Consider the following 23256-nt stretch of genomic DNA (forward strand, 5'->3'; position numbering starts at 1 on the left):
TTTGAAAAAGACTCTCCTCCTGTACCTTAATGCCACAGAGATATTCAAATGTCTCTATCATGTCCCCTCTCTCCTGTCTTTCTTCCAGAGTATACATATTAAGTTCTCTAAGTCTGTCCCCATTAGATTTATGACAAAGGTTACTAGCCAATTTTGTATCAGCCCTTTGGACTGACTCCATCCTCTTTATATCTTTTTGAAGGTGCGGTCTCCAAAACTGCAAACAGTATTCCAAACAGGGCCTCGCCAGAGGCTTATACAACGGCATTATCACTTCACTTTTCCTACTGGCCATTCCTCTCCTTATGCATCCAAGCATCTTCCTGGCTTTGATTGTCACCTTTTCTACCTGTTTTGCCACCTTGAGATCATCAGACACAATCCCCCCCAAGTCCTGCTCTTTTTCCACGCACAGAAGTTCCTCGCCTCCTATACTATACCATTCTCCTGGATTTTTGCAGCCCAAGTGCATGACCCTGCATTAAATCTTTGGTAAGGCAATTGACAACTTCTTTCAAACTTCACCAGATCCCACCTCATGTTATCCACACTCTCCATTGCCTTAAACTGCAGTTCAATTCTACTTGCAGACTTGAAAAATAACCAACTACTGGAGAATTCTATAAGCGGTACCTAAATTAGGCGCCAGGATCAGTGTGTAACATTTATTTTTTTTAATTGGCTTAATTGGCATGGTAATTGACCATGCCTGTTTTCAGCCAATTAAAAAACCCCCATTAATCAATTTAAGAGTTTAGGCGCCAAACTCTTAGAATGCCTAAGTGGAGGCGCCCTTCAATACCTAGGGATATCTAATGATGCCTGTGTTAAAAACTTTGTATGTGGATTGGATGACAGCGGCGACGGGCGGATCCCTGACGAGGCCATAGCGAAACATGTCGGGTCCAGCCGCTCAGTCTGCTAAATAGTCCTAAAAGACTTTAACACCCATTGAGATAAGTAAATTTATATTTATGTGTTGTAAAAAAATGGCAATATAATCTAGACCTGTGAAAATTTAACACATAATTCTCCCCGCTGACAGAGATTACTTATAGGGCGGAGGAGTGGTGTTTCTGAGGTCACATTGAGGGATACGGATGATCAGGGTCTCCATCTGGGAGCACCTAGCTTGGCCTCTGCGTGCGCGGGTTGCCGGAATAGATGGACCTGTGGTTTGATCCGGTGAAGGCGTTTCTTATGTTCTAAGATTTAGGCCCTCTTTTACTAAGAAGCGTTAACTGATTAAAGTGCGCTAATCGATTTAGCACACACTAAACGCTAATGCATGCATGTTAGTCTATGGACATGTTAGCATTTAGCGCGCGCTAACTCGATTAGTGCGCGCTAATCGGTTAGCACACTTTAGTAAAAGAGGGGGTTAATTAAAGAATATTTATCTATTAAAGAATACCAAGAAAGGAATTGAATTGAAGAAATTTTTGACTTAGGGCTCCTTTTACAAAAGTGCGTTAGGGCCTTAACGCGCGGAATAGCGTGCGCTAAATTACCGAACGCGCTAGACCTTAACGTCAGCATTGAGCTGGCATTATTCTAGAAGCGTACCGCGCAGTTTAGCGCATGGTAATTTTGTGTGTGCGCTAAAAACGCTAGCGTACCTTAGTAAAAGGAGCCCTTAGAGTGAAGATATAATATTACAATGTGTTAAAAAGTAGGCATGGTTATGGGCGGAAAATAGGCATCCCTATTTGAGTTAGGCATCATTAGGTGTCAGAAATATGTGCTGCTAAATTAGTCAAGGGAAAAGCTGGCTTAATGGAGTGGTGCCTATGTCTAAGATGCCTAGCAACAATTAGGCTTGCTTGCTAGGCATGATTCTATAAACCTCACCATTTTTTTTTTATTGACAACTGCGCTGAGCAGCACCTTTAATGTAGGCGCTGCTTGGTGCCATTTACAGAATTTGTCTAAAACCATTATTTGCAATTATTAAAATTAGAAATGTTTATTGTTTTTTTTAAAGCTTCTATACCGCTACTAATGACTATGAAGTCAATTCAGAGTGGTTTACATGAGCAGCTATGGTGGAACTATGAACATTAACTCCAGCATTGATGGTACAGTGCTCGAGCTACAATATATGAACTATAGTCCAGGAGTAACAATACACTGCAGGAGTTATGATAAAAAGCTTAGAAATGGTGTTATATTCAGAATTAGATTGTTTCTGAGATGTCCAATGTACCTCGTATATGTAATGTACAGTTTAAATCTGTTCTGGTGGCAAAAATGCTCTATACCTCTACCTCTTATCTACATTAGAGTTTAGTTTCACAGAAATATAGCTGAATAGGGGGGAAAAATGCCTCAGAAGCTACAGGACAAACGTTGCTCTGGAGCTATGAAGGGGAGCTCAAATTTCGCTTTAACTCCCCTCCAACATTCTATCATTGGCGAAACAATCCCTGAATTATGTGATGTATGATAGTACAAAAAAGAGGCAGCACTTACCTTTGTCTTAACGTAGCTGCTACTTCCTCATTGAATCAATAAAAACTGACGATGGCCAACGTTTCATGATCTACCGATCATTTTTTCAGGGTTCTTGCCTTAAGTGTTAGCAACGCTTAGAGTCTGCGGGGTCTTCAAATGCACACATCATTTACCTTAATCTGTCCTATGATTGACTCAACAGTAAAGAATACTATAACCCTATATTCATTTGTTATACTTATTTATATCTTATATCTCTATAAATATACATACTAAACCTTTGGTTGCCATTTAGATGTATTTCCCATGAAAATATGAAAGTGCGGAAATACAGTGGTACCTCGGTTTACGAGAGCACCGGTTTGCGAGTGTTTTGCAAGATGAGCAAAACATTCGCAAAATCGATGCCTCGGAAACCGAGCTTGCCTCGGTTTGCGAGCGGCGCCCCCCGCGATCCTGCACCCTCCCCCCCACGATCCGGTACCCCCCCTGCTCACATCGTACCCCCCCCCTCACCGCAATCTGAAATCCCCCAGACCCACACGAACACTCTTCTTACCCCCATCTGGCCACCGGCATCGGCATGTCCTGTGCGTTGGTGCCGATGCCCGAAGATCTGTGTCCTCTTCTTTGCTGGGCCTTGAGCATCTGCGCATGCTCAAGGCCTGCAAGTTCACGCTCTCTTCGGGATTCTCGGGGGGGGGTGGGGGTGGGTGAGAACGTATCAAGCGAGTTTCCCTTAGTTCCTATGGGGAAACTCGCTTTGACATACGAGTATTTTGGTTTATGAGCATGCTTCTGGAACGAATTATGCTCGTAAACCAAGGTACCACTGTATTTGGACGAACCCTTGCTTGTGTATACTTTTTATGTGAGTGTTCTTTGAGAAAACTCCCTCCCTTCCTACATCCCTAATTTACTACTTCCTAAAGTTAGGCTTGTAACATTTCTGAAAATCGCTTGTAGACAGTCTCCTTACTTTCTGTCAGAAAATAATAAATTATGACACTAAATTCAAACAGATTATAAACAAATATTAATAAATACATAAAGCAAGGTTCTTCATTGCCAGACTTAGGGCCCTTATCAACCTCTATATGCCCCACTGACTCTTTTCTCAATGTATAGTCTCCATCCACTTTTCATCAGCCTTGCTGTTGGAAATATCTTCATAACAGTTATTCACTTTAATATCTGTATTATGCAGTTCTCACTGAGTTTGAGCTATTGCTGCTCAGAATTCCGCTCTATTCTCACAAGACTGAGACAACATCATGCAGTTCAAACTTACTGCAAGCCATGTATTCTGGAAGAAAACAGAATGACTATTGAAAAGGTGGCACCGCAAGAAAGCCAAGAGCAAAAAAAAAAAAAAGACTTTTTCTCTTTGCTGGTTTGGATCTTTGTAGGGTTCTTGTTTACCTTTGTTTTCATTTTTGTATATTCCTGAACCCCAAGCAAGCCTCCAGAGAGGGTACAGAGAGAGAGATTAAAAACTGTATGTGTGTGTGTATGTGAAGGGGAGTCAGGTTTAGGTTTCAGATTTTATTGAATTTGATTAACCGCCTAGAGACAAACTTTCAAGGTGCAGTACAAATAAAAAATAATAACAAAGACTCCAATTTCAAAAGAGAAAATAAAAAAAGATACTGCTTATTTATCGTGGCTCCAGACTCTGGCTCATAGTCCCAATCCAACCAACCCAGATGCATGAACAATCAATAAATAGTTCGGTGGGGGGGGGGGGGGGAGTCACTGCTTGCCATGGATCGGTAGCATGGAATGTTGCTACTCTCTGAGATTCTAGAATCTTGCTCCTCTTTGGGAATTCTGTATGGAATGTTGCTACTATTTGGGGTTCCGGAATCTTGCTTACTCTGAGATAGTGGAATGTTGCTACTCCTTGGGTTTTGGCCAAGTATTGGTGACCTGGATTGGCCACCGTGAGAACAGGCTACTGAGCTTGATGGATCATTGGTCTGACTCAGTAAGGCTATTCTTATATTCGTAAGGGTCAACATTAACCCCCTCTTTTACTAAGGTGCGCTAACCAATTGGCGCGCACTAAACGCTAATGCGTCCATAGACTAACATGCATGCTTTAGCGTTTAGCGCGCACTAAATTGATTAGCACGTGCTAACCTTAGTAAAAGAGGGAGTAAGTTTTAGATAATTTCTTAAAAACTGACACGGAGGGCTTTGAACGCAAGATTATTGGAAGCTGGTTCCAAAACTCAGGGCTCGTCATGTTAAACATAGAGTTCCTATAAGTTGTCAAAGAGACTTGACAGAAAGATGGTACCATTAACAAAATGAAGGGATTGAGACTGAGTATATAGAATCAAATTTTGGGATAGAAAATCTGAAAGGCCAGTATGAGAAATCTTGCATTTTAATAATATCTTAAGTAAAATACTAAAAGTAACTGGTAACCAGAATTCAACCTGTAAAAGAGGAGTAAGATGAAGTAATCTGACAGCGTTATTTTGTAGCTTTAAAGGGATGAAAGTAGAGATAGGATGGTGGAGGTTGACAGAATGTCTTCCATTTTGTCTGGCGATGGTCTTAGCTTTCACACTGAACCTACGAGTATTTTGACAAATTGGCCCCCGTTTGAAAAAATAGCAAAGATGTTGGCTAAAGAACTCAGAAATATGTTCATTTGTTCTACAATTTATTTTCTGAAGATACTTGTTTTTCAGTAAATCAGCTTCTTTAATCATACTAGCCTACCATGTCTTCTCTGACTGCAGTATGAAAACCACCTTGAGATACTAGAGAGATGACTGAATACATTTCAAATCCACAGACCACATCTTGGTTGTAATATGAAGAATGTGGTGTAGTGATTAGAGCTACAGCTTAGCACCCTGAGGTTGTGGGTTAAAACCCCCTCGCTGTTCCTTGTGACCCTGGGCAAGTCACTTAATCCTCCATTGACTCATGTACATTAGACAGACTGCGAGCACACTGGGATAGATAGAAAAAATGCCTGATTGTAAACCACTGCATGTAAATCTATCTTATGCATATTCTGAAAACTAGACTGGCTGGAAGATACTCCAGGAACACTTTTAGACAATGGTGCAGCTATGGGGGCATCTGGGTGGCACAGACGCCCATTCCTGGCTCAGACCTACCCACTCTGATGGCCAATCAGACCCCCAAAACATCTCAGCAGCAGCAGCAGCCAACTCCCTTACTCTCTCCCCTGGTCCAATATCTCTGCATTTCCAATACTTCAGGCTGTTAAACTGTCAGAATGCCTGACAAATGTAAATTTCTCTACTGTAGAGTGCTTTGGAATGAATGTCTCATTGCAAATTACTGGACGCAGTCCCTGGTCCCGGACTTGAATGAATGTAGAGTGAAATTATCTTCTTTGGGGAAAATGGAAATATATGTGGCCAAACATAGGGTTATTATTTGCATTCGATACATACCTGGACTGTTATTACTCAGAAATTGGATATTGAGGAGGGGAGGGGTGGGGAACCTTGATCCTAATGTGTTCCATCTATATCTGAGGGAGGGGGGTATTAATCTGTAGTACTTACTGTGGCTGTTGTACTTTTATGGAGACCACCTGTTATTAGAGGTCATTTGCAGATATACAAATTGAGTTATTTTTGTGTTGTTTTGCATTGTTATTTGTTTAAAACTTCAATAAAAATTTAAATATATTAAAAAAAAAAACAACCCAAAACGTTTTTTCAATAAGGGAAGGAAATATGGAACTTTAGAAAATACCAGAAAAGGAACAATCAACCTACCTTACTCACTTTGTTTTTCTTTAATTCTGCCTTTTTGAGTCTGATTTTTCCCATTCTGTGACAAAAAAGCTTAGTGGCTCAGGCCCTCTAAGGAACATATGAAAAGTATTAAAAGCCCATGTCATTAATTTGCCAGTACATGCATTCTCAAACATTTTATTTAATCAGTAGTTTAATATTTGTGCACAAATATTAAAGACAGTTGTATGTTTCTTTTCATTCCATTTTGAGCATATACTAGAAAAAACAAAAATCACAACCTTGGAAGGCGCTGTGTGGGAATCACAGGTAGGGAGTACTACCGTATTTTCACTCATATACTGCGCACCCGTGTAAAACGTGCACACGGGTATAGCGCGCGGAAAACTGTAATTTATGTAAATAAATTTTTATATACCGCGCACACCCGTACACCATGCATGCCGCCCCGACTCTCCCGTCGCTGCCCAACTTTCCTTTCGCCCGCCCCGACTCTCCTCTGGCCACCCCGACTCTCCTTTCGCCCGCCCCGACTCTCCTCTCCCCCTTGAAGTCCTGTCCCCACCCTGAAAGCCTGATGCCCGCCCGACGTCCGATTCACCCCCCCCCGCAGGACCGCTCGCACCCCCACCCCGAAGGACCGCTCGCACGCACTCGCACCCGCACCCCCACCCCGAAGGACCGCTCGCACCCCCACAGCCTCCCGCCCCCCCCATCATGTAGAAGCTCCTACCGTTGTCCTGCTGCTTCCTCTTGGCAGTCCCGCCCTTTCTCTGATGTCAGAGAAAGGGCGGGACCACCGGAAGAGGAAGCAGCACAGACGCAGGGCTCACAGAAGGGCCGGGACCGCCAAGAGGAAGCAGCAGTACAATGGTAGGAGCTTCTACATGATGGGGGTGGGGTTCGGGAGGCTGTGGGGGTGCGAGCGGTCCTTCGGGGTGTGGGTGCGGGTGGGAGTGCGTGCGAGCGGTCCTTCGGGGGGGGGTGCGGGGGCGGGTGTGAGTGCGTGTGCGTGCGAGCGGTCCTGCGGGGAGGTGAATCGGACGTCGGGGGGGAGCTATGTAAAAATAAAGTTGTAAAACGCGCTCACGCGTATAATGCGCAAGGTTAGGCACAGTTTGTAAAAATCATGTATAACGCGCGCGTTATATGCGTGAAAATACGGTAATTTCAAATTTAAATGAAAAAGAACACAGCTTTATCTGTTACATCTAAAATGATTTTTGAATCTATAACCGCCCGACCATTTTTGCACACGTTTATACGAGGAGCTGCTGAAAAGTTCTCAGCCTAACCAAGAAGAGAATTTTCACGGAAACGTGAAATTTACGTGTCATTCCACACTTTTCGTTTCAACGATATGAAATGAAACAAAAAAGTGTCAAGAAAAGTGTGGAATAAATCGTAAGTTTCACAGCTCCATATCATTCTCCATATCGTATTCAGCAGCCCCCCTCGTATGCTGAACATGCAGGAATTGCTATGTTTTGAAGTATAAAAGAATCTGGCAGATTTTCCGTGTTAGAAAAATCCTTTAATGTTACAAATTTTTTAGGAGATTTCATAAAAGAAATATATTCACAGACATAAACTGTCCTTCCCCTCTCTACACGGTATTCTCCACGCAGGCAAACTGGGAAAATCTCTCCTCTCCAAAATCACAGGCCTCTGGAATGATCTCATTTTCCCGCTGCGGAACCTGGGCTCCCTCCAATTATTCCGCAAACAATTGAAAACCTGGCTCTTTTCTAACATATAATCACTTTTTCTACCATAAAACCATTTACTCTCTTGTTTATATTCCCTCTATTCATATATTCTTGTAAATCTTTCTCCTCTCTTCTTATATTTTTGTAAACCGCGCCGAGCTCCACTTCCGTGGAGATGATGCGGTATATAAACTTAAGGCTTAGTTTAGTTTAGTTTATTGGTCAACTGGAGCCCGTTTCCTTCAGACACATTGATGAAGTTTGAGACTATGAATGATGCCTAATAAATCTGGATCAAACTAGAATGTTTCCAAAGCTGACCCACCCAGGCCCCCTTTAAAGTTCCACACTATGAAATTTAGGCACGCATATTACAGAATAGGGTGGAGGGCAGGTTCGCGCGTATCTCCTAATTACTGCCAATTAAGTTAATGCCAATAATTGACTGTTAGTGCTTAAAAGACCCTGATTCTATAAACCATGCCTAAGGGCTCATTTTACAAAGGTACGCTAGTGTTTTGTAGTGCACGCACCGGATTAGCGCACAATAAAGTGCGCGCTACCTGAAAAGCTACCACCTGCTCAAGAGGAGGCGGTAGCAGCTAGCGCGCGCGGCATTTTAGCACACGCTATTCTGTGCGTTGAGGCCTTAACGCACCTTTGTAAAAGGAGCCCTAAGTGCTGAGGAGCCGAATGTCACTCATCCACTGACACTGCTTACAGAATTGCGCCTAGCTGCTCCTAAGCAATCTTAGCTCCTAATAGTCATTGAAATGTTAAGCGCACTCCATTTACGCCATGGTTTTCTTGACCTAAATGAGTGTACCTAAGTTAGGCACTGGTGCCTAAGTCAAACCATACCCCAAACCTACCCAGAATCCACCCTTAACCATGCCTACTTTCTGGTAGGTTCCTCGAAGTAGACACCTACCTTGAACTGGTAGGTACCTACCCAGTTAGGTGCATACTAACTAATTCCATTTTTTTAAATTGTTTTTTTAATGGCACTTTCCAATTAATGGCGCTGATTAAGTAAAATTGGATAATTTACACCCCCCACCTTTTTACTAAATTGCGATAGAGGTTATTAGCGCAGAGAGCCACACTGAATGCTCCGCTCTGCTTCTGATGCACATAGGAACTCTATGAATGTCGGGAGCAGCGCGGAGCATTCAGCATGGCTCCCTGTGCTAATAATTGCTACCACGGTTTAGTAAAAGGGGGAGGGGTTAAGTTAGGCATCTAGATTGGCCGATGGAGGCACAGTGCTGTATTCTTCAGAAGCTGCCCATGAGCCCACCGAGAGCAGTGCGGCCCAGCGGTGGATTTTTCTATCTCTGTGCATCTTCTGCCTGGAAGCGATGAGTCAGGGCTGCAGCAGCTGGAAAACCCGAGCTGATATCTGTTCCATCTGGACTTTTGCCATTGGGATTATTTAAAACTAGTCTTATAGCCCGTTACATTAACGGGTGCTAGAATATATGTGTGTGTGTCTCTCTTTATTTTTTTTTTTCTCTCTCCTTAGCCGCTTTCTGTATTTCTGCTCCCCCTGTCCTCCACACTTCCATGCGGTGCGTCTCCCTCTCTCTACCCCTTCCATCTACTGTTCACCCTCTGTCTTGCCCCTCTCTTCTCTTTCCATCCAGTGTCCGCCCTCTCTCTCTCTGTTCCATATGGCCTCTCTCCATCTCCTTCCTTTTCCCTTGGACTGGCATACCTTCCTCCTTCCCTCCAAGCCATTCTCTCCCCCTCTGCTCCCTTTCCTCATTTAACTACTTCATTGGGCAGCAGCAGCATTCACAATTCATTGCTGTTGCTGGCTTCAGGTCTTTCTCTCTGGCCGGTCCTGTCTTCATGAAAACAGGAAGTAGGCAGGACCGGCCAGAGAGGAAGGCCTGAAGCCAGCAACAGCAGCGAATTGTAAACGCTGCTGCTGCCTGAAGCACCCGAGGCAGACGCTTCTCTCCCCTCCCAGTCCAACCCCCGCTGACTCTGCGACCCTCCCAGCAAGATGACTTTAATATCAAACCTCCCTCCAGCGTTGGCAGCCGCAGCATGCTAAACAGGCTGCTTCGGCTTTCTTGTGCCGTTGAGTCTCTCTGTCGCGTCATTGATGACGTCATCAGTGACGCGGTAGAGGGACTCAACTGCAGGAGAAAGCCCGAAGCAGCCTGTTTAGCGTGATGCGGCTGCCAATGCTGGAGGGAGGTTTGTGGCGGTATGTGCACAACCGGTATGTCCCTCCCCCTCGCGCGGCGCATCCTCCCACGATCCTGGGTCGGCCACAGCGCTCCAATGTGGGCCCTAACCGCGCATCCGCTCTCCTGCCTGCCACGGACCAATGATCGGCTGGTGATGTATTAGCGTGCATGCGCACTTCTTCGGCCACAGACCTACAGCGCACGGAACACGCAAATAGAAGTGCGCTTGCGCGGCTAGCTCTTTATTATATTAGATATGCTGAGGCAATGGAGCTGCTTCAGGAAATTGGACTTCTGTCAGACTTATTTGATTTTGGGTTTTTTCCCCAGTTTATGAATTATTTTAAATTTTATTCCATTGTTTGTACCCCATTGTTTTTATTTTATTAACTGAATTCTATTGTTTAACGGTTCCTCCCTTCTATTCCTTTTTACATATTCCTTTAATTCATTTCGAGATCATTTACATAGATGGTACTCCTATCTGTAAAGTTAGGAATTTCTATGAAATATTCTACATGCTTCTCTCCTCTCCATTCCTTCCTGCCCTCCGTAGTCATCCCTACCCTCTTCTAACCCCTTCCTCTGTAATGTTGCCTAGGACTTGTATAATAATAATAATAATAACAACAGTTTATATGCCGCAGGACCGTGAAGTTCTATGCGGTTTACAATGATTAAAAGATGTTACAAATTAATTAGAATTAACAAGGTTAGAAGCTAGTTATTAACAGTGCTAGAGATCAGTTATTGTGGAGTAGGATTGTACAGGATAGTTGCCTAAATACTTCAGAAACAGGTATGTGTGACGCACAAATAGAAGACATTAAATTAAATCTAGGTGCATAACTCCAGGTACTGTTTATATAATCTGGGCCTAATTGACTAATTATTTTATGCATTAATCTGGGATCCATGCCCACATTTGGGTGACATAGAGAATCTGGCAGATACTGGACAACAGTTTCCAGGGGGAAATGTGCTCTAGATGCCTCAGCCGATGGATTCCTGCTTTGATGGGAAAGCTGATGAGAAGAGTAAAACTCTCCAGGTAACTATAGATAAAAGTTTGGAGTAACTCGAGCAGAACTATGTAATAATAATGATATAACAGTATGCAGATTGCTTCTAGCTTCTCTGAATAAATAAACAGTAAAACTTTGGCTTGTGAGCATAATTCATTCCGAAACCATGCTTGTAATCCAAAACACTCGTATATCAAAGCAAATTTCCCATAAGAAATAATGGAAACTCAGACAATTCGTTCCACAATCCAAAAACTTTAATACAAAATACTGTATGTACTTGTATTGCAAGACCTCGCTCGTTTAGAACAATCACTACACTCCCGCAGTGTCAGAGAGAGAAGAACCCTCAGTTCAGTTGTGATGATGTGACACATGTATACTGTATGTACTCGTATTGCAAAACCTTGCTCGTTTAGAACAGTCACTACACTCCTGCAGTATCAGAGAGAGAAGACCCATGGGCTCAGTTGTGATGATGTGATGTGTGTGCATGTATGTACTGTACTTGTATTGCAAGACATTGCTTGTTTATCAAGTTAAAATTTAATAAAATGTTTTGCTTGTCTTGCAAAACACTTGCAAACCAAGTTACTTGCAATCCAAGGTTTTACTGTATATATATTCATTAGAGATGTGCATTGAAAATAAATTCAGTTCCTTCTGGGCAATGTTTGGTCTTTAAAAGGCTCCTATATGCAGCAATTAATAAATGTACAGTACTCCCCCTATATATTTGCAGGGGTTTCCGTTCCAGGAACCCCTGCAAATATAAAAAACCCCGCGAATACGGTTTTTTGCATGGGGAGGCAGGAGAGGGCAGCTGGAGAGGCAGGATAGGGCAGCTGGAGCACTGGCGAGTGAAGGAAATCACTCGTGGTATGATCTGACCACCTCTTCCTGCACTAAAGTCAGGCTTCACCAATCAGAAGCTGCTTTGACACCCAGCTCCTGATTGGTGAAGCCTGACTTTAGCACAGGAAGTCCCAGTCAGTGAATACCGTGAATGACTGGGACCACGAATGACCAGGGGAACACTGTACATCATAAATGAGAGGAAAAAAGATCTCAGAAACCTGCTCAGAAACTGACAAAAAGAATTACTTTGTCTGAGACTTAGATGGTTATAATATGCAGCAATTTAAGTGTTTTGTAAAATTTGAGGGGTTTTTTGTAGGATCAATGATCAAAATCTGGAACTGATAAGTCTCAGACAAAGTCATTCTTTTTGTCAGTTTCTAAGCAGGTTTCTGAGATCTTCCTCTGACGTCACTTACTGGACCTGTCCCTAGGAAGTGAAGGCTGACGTTGGCGCGAGCAGCAGGTTGGGGTTGCTGCTTGCGCCACGAATGTTAAAGAGGAACAGGGGAAGGGAAGGGCGTTTGTGGCATGATGGGGAGGGGAAAGAGTGGATGGGGTAGGGCCAGAAAAGAGGGGGGAGGAGGGGCGCCACCAGCAAAATATCTGTGCCATTAAAAACAATGGAAAAAAACCCCAACACAAAATAGGCAGAGTTGTCGGTAACACAGTTACCGACAGGTCTGCAGCAGTCGGGTTTGCCATTAGTCAAACCCGATTCAAAATAGCCAAGCAATTGTTAGTGAATCGATCACTTGGCTATTTACTAATTTGCATGGGTGGATTGGATGGGATCGTCAACTAGGCGGTGGGCCATTTAGTGAATCGGGTCGGGGTTGGCAAAACGATTGCAAAACCAGTAAAACTGGTTTTGCAATCATCGTTGGATCGGTACATTTAGTGAATCTAGCCCTAAGTGATCCAGTACACAATGTTCAGTGGCATCTAAATGGATAGTGCCACTGAATGTCGCCACTGACTGGATGGAGTCGGTCCAGAGGAAGGCTACTAAAATGGTGTGTGGTCTTCGTCATAAGGCGTATGGGGACAGACTTAAAGATCTCAATCTGTGTACTTTGGAGGACAGGCAGAAGAGGCGAGATATGATAGAGACATTGAAATACCTACGTGGTGTAAATGTGCATGAGTTGAGTCTCTTTCATTTGAAAGGAAACTCTGGAATGAGAGGGCTTAGGATGAAGTTAAGAGGTGATAGGCTCCGGAGTAATCTAAGGAAATACTTTTTTACAGAAAGGGTGGCAGATGCATGGAACAGTCTCCCGGTAGAGGTGGTGGAGACAGAGACTGTGTCTGAATTCAAGAAGGCGTGGGATAGGCACGTGGGATCTCTTAGAGAGATGAAGAGATAATGCTTACTGCAGATGGGTAGATTGGATGGGACATTTGGCCTTTATCTGCCATCATGTTTCTATGTTTTCACTTAGGGGTGGGCAAGGGATGGGTTATGGGCAGAGTGAGAACTTAGCCAGTTATCGGCAGTTTTCAGGCTGCTAACTAGCTAAGTAAGCACATAAAATTAGACCATCAAAAAGGGTGTCCTAACTTATAAGGTGAAATCGGAGTGGGTCTACAACCGTAACAGAGAACCATTTTGGATAAGAGATTTTTACTGCAAGATGCCGTGAATCTGCAGTTGCCCCTGATGAGGAAAACGAAACGTGGTACTCTGTCAGGCAATCAGCCTTCACACCTTGAAGATAAGTCTCTTCTTGCTCTGAATTTTTTGATTTATTATATGCTATATTAAAATCATTTGAGTCACATATTATTTGTAGTGACTATTTTTAGTTTCAGTTTAAATTCTCACCTTCACTGGGACATTTATAATTATAATTTTACATGGTTAGGAAGTTGCATTATACTACAAAATTAGTGGTGTGATCTTATGCAGAATGTTGTCCGGAGGGCTTTCAGTGGTTCAGGCTTCACATAAAACTGATTCCTCCCACGTTTTACTCACTATTTTTATTATTTAGTTTACTTATTAAAAAATTTATATACCGCATACAACTATGCGGTTTCCAAATGACATACATAGAATCTTGTTTCCCTCTGATTGTCACATATAACAGACATATCAAGACAACATCATTAATCATCATTTATTGCTCTGGGTGGACCCCGCGACCATCTTTTGAACGCCAGCAGCAAATGGAGATGGGAAAAGTTTACCCTTTATCTTTGGTAGGTATAAATGAATTTAGTGAACAAAGGTATGGGATCTTTTGATGGCTGATAAATGTATGCTTTTCTGGGTTTGCTTCGCAGTTCCCCCAACCTTGATAAAAACAGACGAAACGCATCGGGAAGGGGAACCAAGAAGGATTAAAGATAAGTCATTTGATTTAAAGATTTAAACGTATTGACTTCAATAATAAGAATAATTTTCAAAACTTAGAAAATAAGTGTTCAGAGCTGTGAAGGGAATAATGAAGAGTATCACTGCTACCAATTTCGTATGAAATGGTGGAATCTGAACTCCCTGATAGTCACTCCTTGAGTATTTAAGTATTGGATTTGTTTAAAATAGTAGAGAGTCATAAAACGTTTGGGAGATGGCTCAAATACAGACCACTAAAGAGTTATTCAGTTTTTCGGAGGAAAAACGTACTGAGTTACTTAATAGACCTACTCTATATGAGGGGAGCACATCTACTTTGAATTCAACATCATGGTATGAGCTTGAAAGTTTAGATAAGAAACTGATTAGAGCGGAGTTACATGCTAATACTTTTGCCCAATATGTATCAACAGCTATGATACCGCGTGGACTACGAATCCAAAAGGGTCCATCATTGTTTGCCCAGGACCAACAGTTCAAGGATAAATGGTGTGCAATCCTAAATAAATGTAGTATGGACTTGATGTTACTCATTATAGAGCAAATCACACTGTTGGAACAAGAATTGAAAAAGAACATATTAGATCTAAAAACGAATATTAAACACGCATGTCCAACAGGGACAGAATTCGAGTCGCTGGAGAGTGACCATAACCAAAAGATGGAGCTGTACTGAGATACTATTAAACAAAATAAAATAAAGAAATACAGACGAGATGAGCGAGATTATATGAATAACCAGGTTTATTTATGGTTATTTAAAGGAAACCCTGTACAAACGATTAAACAAGCATTCGATGAAGATCAACTATCCACGGATTCGAGTCTCAATAGTGGACAAAGCAGAGGACGATTGACCACCAGAAGAAAATATGGGGGATTTTCAACAGCTACGAGGGCAACTTGAACAGCAGAAATCTAGTTTCGCTGCCTGCGTTGCTAGTAGATTGTCATACATCTTCTTGCGTTGCGTTCCTTTGAATGAGGGATAGGCAAATGGGGTCTGAGTTTTCCTTTGTCTGGTTGTAAGGTTCCGATTTAGACGATTGTTTAGGTAGTTGGGTGCAGTACCGTTTATTACTTTGAATAATATACAGTATAATTCGAATTGAATTTGAGCTTGTATAGGTAGCCAGTGTGAATCTAGGTAGGCATTGGTGATGTGGTCAAATTTTCCAAGAGAATAGATCAGTCTGAGGGCTGTATTTTGTACAGTCTGTAATTGTTTTATTAAATTTGTAGGGCATGGAAAGTAGAGGATATTGCAGTAGTCCACTAGACCTAGCACTAGGGATTGGACTATGAGCCTATATTGCTCTTTGTCGAAGAATTTTCTTATTTTTCGTAGATTGCGCATGGTTAGAAATGCTTTTTGAGTAGTCTTGTTGATTTGGACCTGCAGTGTGCAGCATCTATCTATCGTTTTCAAGGTTTCAAGGTTTATTAAATATTTGATGAATCGCTGAATCTGTTTACAAAGCGATGTACATAATTATAAAATAAGATAGAATTAAAAATAAATACAAAATACATGAACACTGAGATAAAGACAAAGACAAGACAGACATTAGTTGGAAGGGGAGGAGGGTAAAAAGTTACATCTGTTATATCAAGAAAGACAAATAAGGGAAAAAACAAAAGGAAACAGGGTAGTTAAAAAAAATATATCATAAAATCAAAAAAGTTTAAATGTTAAAAGCATCTTTAAAAAGGTGTGTTTTCAAGGATTTTTTAAAAGAAGAGATATCTTTTTCGTTTTTGATGTGTTGAGGCAAAGAGTTCCACCATTGGGGACCGATCTGATCTTCGTGTGCCTATTATTTTTAGAGAAGGAACAACTAATAGATTTTGAAAAGATGATCTGAGTGCACGCGCAGAGCTGTGGGGAATTAGCATTTTTGATATAAACTGGGGTTCGTTGTAAGCCAAAGTTTTAAATATAAGCAACATAACCTTAAATAATATGCGATGGCTAATAGGGAGCCAGTGAGCGTCAATAAATAATGGTGTAACATGATCTTCGTCATTCCTAAGAGTTTGAGAGCGGACTATATAGGGTATTTGGTGGCATTTATTTCTAATTCTGTTATGGATGGGGCTTTGTCCTTTTCAAGCAGTAGAAATTTTGTTTTGTCCGAGTTCAGCTTCAATTTGTGGTCTAACATCCATTTTTCCACTGCTTCTAGTGTTTTTTTCAGGTTATCTGTTGAAGTGGGATCTGGTGAGAACAATGCATTGTTTTTGTCATTCAACATATATTAAGAGGCAAAAACCTGTATTATTTTCCCTTAACACCTGTTTTGGCAGTTAAACATGAACAAAATAAATAATGAGACGGAAGCCGTGCAATGCATGCAAAATGCCTCATTATCATGCAAATCAAATAACACAGTTTTCAGTTAACTGTGTAAGCTGCATTATTTATGGAAAGATAATGCTAGCTTTCAGTTAACGTTACCTTTCCTCCCCAGGAGCATCAGGCCATTAACAAAAGAAACCAAAAACTCTCACTTGCTAGTCACACCCACTTTCTTCAAATTTAACCCGTCATACTGTCTATAGGGAGTCAAATTTTAAGTTTTAACTGATAAACACCAATAAAATACTGTGAAGCAAACTTAAAGAGAAAAAAAGTCTATTGAATGAACATCAGAAAAAAAACAGCTCTACCCCTCCTCTGTCTTGTTCTAGATTCTCCCCTCAACTTTCTTTTTACCTTTTCTATGCTGATGACACCCAAGGGACAGACCATGGAATGTTTTTGCTTTGTTGTTTCCCAAGTCTTTTCCAGGAAAGTTCATTGTCTTCCTTTTTTTCTGGGCATTTGTTCATTATGGGAGCTCCGCACAGGCGTCGGAATGGGGGAGGCCACAGGGGCCATGGCCTCCCCCAAAATTGGCAGTCAACGGTTGGTGTCTGCCCTCCCACCCATTTCCTGGTGTTGTACTTTATATCTTCAGGGCAGCTGCCAACGAGCAGGCCTGCCCCGGAACCCTTCATTCTACTTCTAGGGGCAGGCCTATTCGTTGACGCTGCGCGGCGGCTGCCCCGAAGATTAAAAGTACAAAGCTTGGAGGAGGTAGAGTCGGAAGCTGATTCTGCCAGGGCTAGGGCGGAGCTCCTGGAACCCCCCTCCCCCTTCAAACCAAACAGCATTCCGCTGCCTATGGAACTATGTCATCAAGAGTTCACACTCGAGGCAAAGAGGAGGCACTATCTGCAAAGACTGCGCTCTCTTGTCTGAACAGTGTGCATTTGTTCAATTAGTTCATGCATGCATAATGGTTTGTGCTTGCACATTCTATCCAGAAAAGAGAGCATACTATCCAGAAAAGTATGCATTCTTATTAGCAGGGGGTGCTATTCTATAAATCAGGGATCTCAAAGTCCCTCCTTGAGGGCCGCAATCCAGTCGGGTTTTCAGGATTTCCCCAATGAATATGCATTGAAAACAGTGCATGCACATAGATCTCATGCATATTGATTGGGGAAATCCTGAAAACCCGACTGGATTGCGGCCCTCAAGGAGGGACTTTGAGACTCTTGCTATAAATGGTGTTCTGGGTTGATCACCATTTATAATAGCACTTAGGGCCTGATTTTCTATAGCGCGTCTACATTGTAGGCGTGCAGGCGCACAACTGTCAACCGCTAGGGCACGCTTTGTAGAATCATGCCTACAGTTTTGTATAGATGTGTGAATTGTAGGCCATCATTTTGCAGCCTTACATTTCACATGCCTACAACGGTCATCCAGCGGCTCATAGTGATGCGTATGCATGCGTAAGGCAACTTCCAGTGCAACCAATGCCTCTGCTTGCATCACTATGCGCCTTCATACACCTGAGATAGGTGTGAAGTAGGCACGTTAGTAGAGTGCGCCAAATTTTTTTAAAATAGTGCTCTGCCATTGGCTAGTTAGGTTGCGGTAGCACGTCTATCGCAGCCTAACTTTAGCGCGTGCTATAGAGAATCAGGCCCTTAGAGCCTATTTCCACACCAAAAGTTGGGTGTTGATGTTTACCCTACCTGGTGTAAATGCCGGTGCCCAACTCCAACCATTTTGGCGTGGAAATGGAGCTATTCTATAACCCCATGTGCAACTTTTAGGAAAGCCCCTGCCACACCCCTTTTGAGTTGTGCCCTAGGAGGTTTAGAATAGGGCGTGAGGAGGTGCATATACAAATTTCAATTATTGCCAATTAATTGCAATAATTGGTTATTATAAATTAATTGTAATTAATTGGCTCATAAGCTAATTAATTTGCATGTGGATCTTTGATTCACATGCAAATTTTGGTGCCAAGATTTCAGTGCCATACATAGAACCTCGGGGGAAATGTCTTTTTTTTCCTGCTTGTTTTTGTCTAACTACCTCCATATGACAGCAGTTCCCTAAAAAACATACATATTTGATTCTTCTGGAAAAGCACCAAACAGTGCCAGTAGCACAACAACACTTATTAATGATTTTTTTGTTCCTTCAAGAACAGCTAATTAACTTGATAATAAAGGCCTAAATTTAAACTGTATAAATACCTAAGAATAGAATCTCTAATCAAATGAACACTATTCCTGTTCAAATTCAAGCACCAATCTTCTATGGAATTCAGTTTCCCCCTGAAGATATCCCAATATGGCAAAACTTCCATAGGTCCTTCCCGTACCATGATTTTATATATATATATATATATATATATATATATATATATACATATATATATATATATATATATATATATGTATATATATATATATACAGTGGTGCCTCACACAACGAACTTAATTCGTTCCAGGAGCAAGTTTGTTATGCGAAAAGTTCGTTATGTGAAACGCGTTTTCCCATAACAATACATGTTAAAAAAAATAATTCGTTCTGCAGCATAAAATATGCTAAGATGACATAAAAAAAGATAAATTTGTCAAAATGGTGAAAATGGTGGTCTTGCTGAGGCCAAACTCTTTGACGAGGTCACACTGTTTTACCCCACATTCACTCTTTCTAATTATTTCCCGTTTCATTTCAACAGAAATCACCTTCCTGCTTTTTTTAGAAGCCATGATATATAAAAAATATTGAGTTTATCTTAAAAGGACGACTGTATACAGTGAGAGAGGGCAGTTAAGCGCAGTGACTAACGACTGCCTGCAGTGCCTGCGCGGAAGGATGCAATACATCGGCAGCTCGGGCGACTTCGTTGTGTGAAACGAAGTTCGTTGTGTGAAACGAAGTTCGTTGTGTGAAACGAAGTTCGTTGTGTGAATCAAGACATGAAGTTCGTTGTGTGCAGCGTTCGTTGTGCGAGGCGTTCGTTATGCGAGGCACCACTGTATATATATTACCTTTTCCACTATTGCATTGTCTTCTTGGTGGAACATATGGAAGAAGCAGCGTTTTCGAAAATACTACCTTGACGATCCATGCATTTATATCATCCAGTTTCCTGTAATTATCTAGGAACCAAGAAAAGCTGTGGGGGGTGGGGGGCAGGTGTTTTGTTATTTTAGAAATATGTTCTCATATCAGAATAAAAATGGAGTAAGGCTTTACAAAATAGAATTCATGATAAAAATGCAGAAATTAGACTTTTGTGCTAATGGAAGGAACTGTGCATGCCTTAAATTTGATCAATTTGTCTCCCTAGTTGGTGGGCTATTATGATTGATGCTGCTTACAAAAACGGGGTGACTGAGAGTGACGATGCTAAATAGCACCGAGAGAACAGCATTTTGTAGAGTAATTATGAGTTACAATACAGTGATGAAAAGCGGGATAATTATGGTGTCAAAATCTTCATGCTATACTTCACTGACATATAAATTAAGGCTTCATCTTCAAAGCCTTACTTATAATGACCTATAATAATCTTTTCCAGCAAGATGCCATTTTAATTTCTTAACAGATGCTTTCTACATTTGACTTATGGCTCTATATGGTGTCCACATATGCATTCATATTTCCTGCATTCAGACCATCTAAAATTGTTTTAAAGTCTATTGTGTCTGTTAAACTTGTTAAGTTTGTGAATTTTTGATATGACTATTTCATATGGGCTCAACTAAGGTCTGAAGTAGAATAACAATTTTTTTAAAATAAATAAATGAAATTATTTATTTAATTTGTTTTAGATCCCATCCTCCCCAGAGTTCTCTGAACAGGTTACAAGGTAACATACATAACCCCCCCCCCCTCCTTTTACAAAACCGCAAAATTGGTTTAAGTGCTGGCCGGCACTGAATGCTCTGCATTGCTCCCAAGTCTCATAGGTACTGGTTACAGAATCGCAGCTTTTAGGAGTCCCTTCTGCAAAACTGATGAGGGGGGGGGGAGGAATCCCTTGGCTGATCTCGGCTGCTATGGTCTAGTAGCCAAGATAAGCAGCTGAAATGTAGGCCTGGGTTTTCCGGGCCTACATTTCAGCCACCTATCTTGGCACGATTCTGTAACCGGCACCCTGGAATGATTGACAGGCGATCAGCGGCCGCTTTTAAGGTGGCCACCGACCTGGGCGCCAGTTGCAGAATCTGGCCCTACGTGCTTACACTGAGATCTTTGAAAACTTACTAGTAGGTATTAAAGTTTGCAGGTAACTCATGCTATAATGGAAGAGTCCAATAGTCAGACCATTGTAGGCAGGCCAACTACCTTCTCTGGGCTCCAGTGAACGTGGAAATTCAGTGCCAGGGTCATATTCGGCCACCAACATTGAATTTCTGTGCTAAGATCAGCTGTGTTTGACATAGCTGGCCAAGCCAATATTTACTGGCTAGCTGACTTAGTCATAGCAGCCAAAGAAAGACCTGCTTTTTAGGTGGGTCTGTTTGACCGCTAAACATATCCAGTCAGCCAATGAATATTGGCACTGACCACTTATGCTGTTCGACATATCTGGTGACTTGGTTAGCTGGTGACCAGGATATTCAGCAGGTGATAGTGGGCTATCTCCCGCTGAATATTGGCTGTTAGCCAATGTAGTGTTATTTAACTGGCCAGGAGCCATTCCCGGTCAGCTAAATACTGCTGAATACCGGGTGGTAATTGATAATGCTAGTTGCTGCTTTGGCCCCTTAATGAAGTGCCGTTTTGTGTTCTCCTAAACATGTTGATTCAGTGAGTTAATTTTACAGTCAGTGGGTGAATCATTGTTGTTAATAACATTTATTATTCCACCAGGGAAAAGATTTTGTGCCTAGATTGAGGTTCAGTCCAACCGCTCAGTTATATGATATATGCTCAGTAAGGGATAAAATCATTTGTTGAGTGAACCAGTTGTTTGAGGCATTAAGTAAAAGTTTAGAGATAATGTTTTTGGCTGCTGGAAAATAGGTTTTCAAATTCCTGCTTCTTGCTGATACGTTATCACTGGGTGTCTATTATATTATCTCTCAATCCACTCTATTTTATTCCTGAGGTGATAAAGCAGTGAATGACAGCTTCTTTAATAGAATTTAATTGTTCGCTTTCTTTAATAAAACCTTATATGTTGAAACTCAAAAGATGCCTTCTGTGGCCAGATTTTCAATCAGGTTCTACAGTACATCGATGACTTCTTGAAAACAGAGCTTTTGAAACATATGGCAAACTCTAACCTACTGCTGGTGTTTATAAGCATATGTTGTTCTTTTACCTGTTAATTCTCAGTTTTTGGAAATCGATATGGGGACAGAGTGTGATTTGGGAGTGATCATTAATGAAGACATGAAAAGTGCCAATCAAGTGGAGATGGCTTCATCCAAGGCCTAGACAAATGATGGGTTGCATCCGCAGAAGTTTTGTCAGGCGGAAGCCTGAAGTCATAATGCCGTTGTACAGATCCATGGTGAGACCTCATCTGGAATATTGTGTACAGTTCTGGAGGCCACATTACCAAAAAGATGTGCAAAGAGTTGAGTCGGTTCAACGAATGGCCACCAGGATGGTCTCGGGGCTCAAGGATCTCCCGTATGAGGAATGGCTGAATAAATTGCAGCTATACTCACTCGAAGAACGTAGAGAGAGAGGAGACATGATTGAGATGTTTAAATATATCACGGGCCGTATCGAGGTGGAAGATGATATCTTCTTTCTTAAAGGACCCTCGGCCACAAGAGGGCATCCGCTGAAAATCAGGGGTGGGAAAATTCATGGCGACACCAGGAAGTATTTCTTCACCGAAAGGGTGGTTGATCATTGGAATGAACTTCCACTGTAGGTGATTGAGGCCAGTAGCGTGCCAGATTTTAAAAGTAAATGGGATACACATATAGGATCTCTAGGGGGGTAAAGTCAGGGGGGTGGGTCATTAGAGTGGGCAGACTTGATGGGCTGTGGCCTTTTTCTGCCGTCATTTTTCTATGTTTCTATGTTTCTAATGCAATTCTTGGATCTTCATTCCCATTAACATATGAGCTGGTCATATGCAGAATATTACTACATGTTAACCCTCCCATAGATCGTTATAAAATCATCTTTTTTTAGTCATGACTGGGATTGCTATACAGATGATAACACATAATTGGAAAAATCATGATCATCTTAAATTTCTCTTTTTGGTGGTCAAATTTATGTTCCACATATAAGAATGAGAAAATGAATGCGGATTTATTAGGAGATGGTCATATATTTAAATTGGTTTGGGTACCATTGGCATCTTTTATGAATGCAGTATAATTGGTTTGTTTCTTTAATTTGGTATACTTCTATTCACATCCAGGGTGGGTGGGAGGAGGGAGGGAATACTTTAGTATTATATAAGATAAAGATTTTGAAAGTATAAATATATATTCATTATTGATTTATTGATTACTTAATAGAAGGGTGGGTGGGATAAATATACTGTATGTATATATTTATAAGGTGAAAATGCATTATGTGCTTTATTCTCTGATTGTTAATATGTATATTGCATTGTTTTT

General features: G+C 41.6%; 1 long non-coding RNA gene across 3 annotated transcripts in view; it reads left to right on the forward strand.

Moving 5' to 3' along the window:
• LOC117366362 overlaps window positions 1–23256 on the forward strand; it is a 520534-nt gene that overhangs the window by 270931 nt on the left and 226347 nt on the right. The window lies entirely within an intron of this gene.

The sequence above is a fragment of the Geotrypetes seraphini genome, chromosome 9, assembly GCF_902459505.1.
Source record: "Geotrypetes seraphini chromosome 9, aGeoSer1.1, whole genome shotgun sequence".
Lineage (NCBI taxonomy): Eukaryota > Metazoa > Chordata > Amphibia > Gymnophiona > Dermophiidae > Geotrypetes > Geotrypetes seraphini.